Here is a 5,774-nt window from a genome sequence, read left to right as displayed (position 1 = left end):
ACTCACTCTATCTATACTGCTGTGCAATGATCGTTGGACACTTTCACTCTGTATTGTTGGGCTTCGCAATGTGCTTCGGAATCAGATAAAAAACTATGGGTTAAGGGAGAAACCAAAAGAAACAATGGGGCTAATAAACGGAGGCAATATTTTTATACGGTATTTTGACAAATAAATTTATGTCAATCGAGGAAATGGGATAGCCCATTGTTAAAAAAAATATGTCAAAGATGCATAACGATTGGTTGAATACTGCAAATAAATATGTAAATGTCTTTCACAGCCAATGAGAACAGAGCTACGGATTTTACTAACCAATAGCAATTTAATAAATAAACGTCCTCGATTCCAAATTGATCCAAGATGGCACCCAAAATAAAATGTTTTATCTATGGTCTTCCGTCATCAACTCATCATCCACAGACGTTGACGTTGCATGGCGATCGCAGTTTATTTGTTTTGTTTGAAAATTTTGTTGTAAGTTTTGATTTAGTTTCGGCAAATATTACATATAAGATATTTAAAAGTTAAGGAAACAACAACTCTAATGGCGATGATGTGGTATATGTTATATTTGATCGGAAAAGAGAAAGAAGAAAGAGACAAAGCTTTATATGAGGAAAAACAAAAAAGCGAGGAGAATTTTTTTTATGGTGAATATTATACAAATTGTATATGTATTATGCAAATTTATATCCTGTACTAATTATATTAATACAGCAAGCACTGCATTATTGACCGTAGTTTAAAGGTAAGCGTCCACTTGTCGGTATCGTACGCAACGGACGGATCGCATCAAACGGATATGAAAATGATATGAAACCGATACATTTTTCACAGTGCGTCCACTGTATCGGCAACGTTCGACGTGTTGTCTCTCTGTCGCACTTATAAATTCGTACGTAAGTGTGACAGGGAGGCAACACGTCGAACGTGGTTCGCGGTAGGCCCTAGCTAGCTACATCGGTGTCGGCATTGACGATGAGTGATCCGTACGGTGCGGATCAGTGGACGCTGTTGTATGAGTTTCTATACAAGGCATACTAAAATCCGTTACGTGCGATAAGCGTGCGATACGTCTGTTGCGTACGATACCGACAAGTGGACGCTTACGTCGCTTACCTTTAGCGAAGGTCTCCGATTTAACTCTGGAGCCCCCTCCACTATGTGCGTGAATCGCGGCTTCGCGCACGTGTGTGGATTCTGCCTATAGCCGTAACACACTACCGCACCGCACCGCGACCTTGGGCGCCATAAGTGAGAGCGAGAAACATACCTCTTCCTTGAACAGTGCGGTAGTGTGTTACAGCTATAACATCAGCCCGGACGATCTCTAAAGTCCCCTCCACGCTCATCTCCATACTTCAAGAAAACCAACGTATTATTATTTTACTCTATGGTATAATAATGTTGCCACAAAAAACACTTCTCGTTCTCCGATATATTAGGGTAAATTAAACTCACTATTAATAAATTAAACTCACTATTTAGAGGTCCGAGCCTCCGCTTGACCCACCTTGAGATTACGATCGGCTTTTCCCCAAGTAAATTGTCCTACAAACTCCCTATAACCTACTTGCAGCCACCTTAAGTGGCAACACTGGCGTGACGTCACTACCGGAACAGGCACCAACGCAAGCCGGCTAGCTGCTTGTTCAGTACGCTTTGACTTTTCCCCAAGTAACGACGTGTGTTCGTTCGCAAAGCGAATATAAAAAGTGAACAATCTACGTTTAGTTCTACAAGTGAAAGACTAAGGTAAGTCTATTTCCCTTTCTTTTAGCAACCTACGAGTTAATTTTATTGATGCCCCGGACGGCTTACCGCCTCCGAGAGCCATCAAATCACATTACGTTATTAGACGTATGCGAGCAGCGTGTATCACATCACCTGCTCCTGCTTTTTAAGTAAACGTGCTTTATACGCACTACAAAAGCAAAAACCAGGAACGAAAGGGATCATATATCCCTATACCTGACCCGTCGTCTCAATTGAGCCGTCGGCTCCTATCAGTTCCACACTAGACCCGTCCGACGGGCGGTCCAGCTGATCCGACGGATCACTGTACATACTTATCGGCTCCGCCCGTCGGACCAACGGCCCGAAGCTTCGCGCGGCCGTCCTCTCTAAGCCTAATTGATCCGACGGATCATCAGTTACAGCTATACTCAAATAGTATTCCTTTTCAGGAATATGCCAACAATCCGAGAGGTCCTTCTGCTCACGGGCACCACAGCCTCCTCCTCAAAGGACCCGATCGACAAGCTGCATGACGCCGTTCTACCGTTTATGCCGTTAGACTGGAAGGACTGGCAAGTAGAAGAGGTCAATATTCGGGAGCTAATTGGTGATCCACCCGATCCTAAGATAACCAACAAATTGCGCTATGCGATCCCGACAGCGGACATAGCAGCAGCTTTTAATCTTAAGGAACTATCGGAGAAAACATATAAAAATTTAAAATTGAAGATGCTTGAATGGCCTTTTACCAGAGCTCTAATTTATGCCCCTTACTCATTGGCGGCCAAAATACACGGTAATAACGTGGAAAATGTTCTGAATGCAGTTAGAATGATGAAATCACATCTTTGTAGCAGAGAAGAAACCGATAATTTCTTAAGAGGGCGCTCTCTGTCACGAGCCTCAAAACGAGCTCCAAGCACTCCAGCTCGATCCCCAACCAGAACGAAGCGATTGAGGACCCCTGGGAACACAGAGAAGACACAGAGCGCCAGGCCGGACCCTATTGCCGCTGCACTCGAAAAGCAAACGGAAATGTTCAGCGCCCTGATGCAACAAATGTTGGCTGCCTCCAACAACACTGCCGAGCGCATAGTACAAGCGGTAAACTCAGTTAAAGACGTTCAAATGGCTGATCACACTATCGCTGAAGCGGACACGTCTTACTCAGACATAGACATAGGGTCAGACAATGAGAGCGAGGAGCGCCAAGAGGAGCAAACAAGCCCACCAACGCCAGTACCAACATGGGATGACAAGACAGAAGCCATAGCGGGTCTTTGTTTTGACACGATCACTACAGAAGCTGAACCTCCTGTCCCAGCGGCAGATGCACACATGGTAGCAAAAGGAGCTAAATGCCAACGTCTTGGCTCTGACACATGGAATAATCTGCGTTACAAAGAAGCAGAAAAAACGCTACATGGAACTCCGGTTTTTACTGCACTAAAAATCAACCCTCAGCTAAGCAAGATCACGCCGAGATGGTGTAACCCAGATATACTCCTAAAAATTGACAAAACCCTAGGAGTGCTCACACATTCTTTTCTGTTGGAGAGACGAGCCTTAGAGGATGGCCTTCAACAAATAGCAAGAGAGGTAAATGACCCTCTGATTATCAAATCAATACACCAGAATGTGCTCTCAAAAGAGTCCGGCTACAGGCGTATCTCCGACCAGGCGCTACAATACGTCTGTGGCCGGCGCTCCGAAATAATATCGGCCAGAAGAGCGTTCTACTCGTCCTCGGATATGGCGTGTGACACCGTCATGCAGAACATCCCGCCTTCTAAGACACACTTGTTTGACGAAGCAATGCTTTCAGAAGCTTTCAAGCAATATGGAGGATATGAAAAGTTTTTTCCCCCGAAGAAACCTGAGTTCAAAAACAAAATGCAAAACAAAACTCCCAACGCACCCAACTTCAATAGGACAAGACAACCTCGACGAGCCCAAGGGCCAGCCAAATCGTCTAGCCATCAAAAGAATCGCGCCAAGGACGCTCAAAGCTCGAAGAAGGACTCCAGAAAGCGCCCCACGCGAGCTGCGCATAATAAAAAATATTGACAGTCAGTTTCGAGCCGGGGTACTACGTCTAAGGGTAAATCAGTGGAGAAAATTAGGAGCAAATCAAACTCTACTAGACATAATAAAAGGATACAGGATCCCCTTTATCAAAAAACCCCCGTTAATGTGCCTCTCCAAGAAAGACATCAAATCGCTGGAAACGACGCCCAGCCTTACCATGGACTCGGAAATCCGGGGCCTACAAACAATTGGGGCGATAGAGCCGGCATCGGCTCCAACGGGGTTCCTGTCCCCTTTATTCCTGAAAAAGAAACCGGACGGCACTTTTCGGCAGATTTTCAATTTGAAAAACCTAAACCAATTTTTAAAACCAAGAAAGTTCAGACTTATAAACTCCCAAAAAGTTCAGAACTTCTTACAACCACAGGATTACCTACTGAAAATAGATATTTCAAAGGCATATTTTCATGTGCCAATAATAGAGCAGCACAGGAGATTCCTGATGCTAAAGGTGGGAGAAAGCCTCTTCCAAATGACGTGTCTGCCCTTTGGCCTAGCAACTGCACCTCAAGTCTTTGCCAAACTGACGAACTGGGTAGCAAGTATCCTAAGAAGCGAAGGAATCCGCGTGGTCGTGTACCTCGACGATTTCCTTATAGCGGGGCAGAATCCGTCACAACTAACAAAACAAGGAATTCGTGCCTGTCAAATACTAAAGTACCTCGGATGGCAACTGAACTCCGGAAAGACCAGCCAAACTCCATGTCAAAAACAAGAATACCTCGGGATTATTTGGGACACGCAAGCGGACGTAAAGAGTATAGACCACAAGAAAAACTTGCTTACGAGGAAACAACTATCGAAAATACTGACGGAACAAAAATGCACCTGGCTAGAAGCAAAACGTCTGCTAGGACGTCTAACTTTCGCGTCCTTTGTCGTGCCTTACGGGCGACTGCACTGTCGGCACCTCCAGAGAGACAACAACAGAATGAGAAGGTTCCCGACAAGCAAAAAATATGCTCTGTCCCCAGAGACTCTATCCGATTGCACGTGGTGGCTAGAACACCTGTCCGACAACTCTGCCATCTTTCCAAAACCAACGACAATTTTTATATCGACAGACGCATCGGACTGGGGATGGGGCGCATCCATAAATGGCAGACACCAAAAAGGACCGTGGAACAGCAAGCAAAAAACATGGCACAGCAACAGGAAGGAATTGTGGACAGTGTTCATAGTCCTAAAGAAGAACAGGGAAATAGTACGAGGACAAACGTGCCTTCTACAATCAGACAACCAAACTGTTGTAGCTTATCTGCAGAAACAAGGGGGCACCAAATCTTTGGTCCTGCTGAAGCTGACGAGAATGATATTCCAGCTCATCAATCAACTAAATATAACGCTTACAGCGAGACACATCCCGGGTCGATACAACGCTACGGCGGACAGCCTCTCTCGCCAACAAGAACTTCCAGAGTGGTCCCTGTCGAATTCAGTCATGGACATGATATTCAGCAAATGGGGAACACCGCAGATCGATCTCTTTGCGTCAGCTCAGTCGAAGGTGGTACCAGTGTACGTGACCGAGGACATACGGGATCGAAATGCATTATTCGTAGATGCTTTCTCCAGACATTGGAACTGGAACCTGGCGTGGATATTCCCCCCACCATGCCTAATGCCGAGAGTACTTTGCCACCTGAACAAAGCTCGAGGAATCTACCTAATTGCCTGCCCCAGGTGGCACAAAGTACATTGGAGAGCCGATCTCAAATCTCGCGCAATAGCAGCCCCCTTCACGATTCGAGATTTACAGTTCAATTTAATGGATCGCAGAACCAACCAGCCACCTCCAGAAGTGAGAGACCTAGAATTGGAAGTCTGGAGGGTACGGGGTGGGCCTCCGAAATAAACACCTGGCCACAAGAGTACAAAGACCTCCTCGAAAATTCCTGGCGAAAAAGCTCTTTACGAACTTACCATTCAGCATGGATCAGATGGAA

Source organism: Cydia amplana, chromosome 20 (assembly GCF_948474715.1).
Source record: "Cydia amplana chromosome 20, ilCydAmpl1.1, whole genome shotgun sequence".
Lineage (NCBI taxonomy): Eukaryota > Metazoa > Arthropoda > Insecta > Lepidoptera > Tortricidae > Cydia > Cydia amplana.
Note: the sequence above shows the minus strand (reverse complement) of the source record.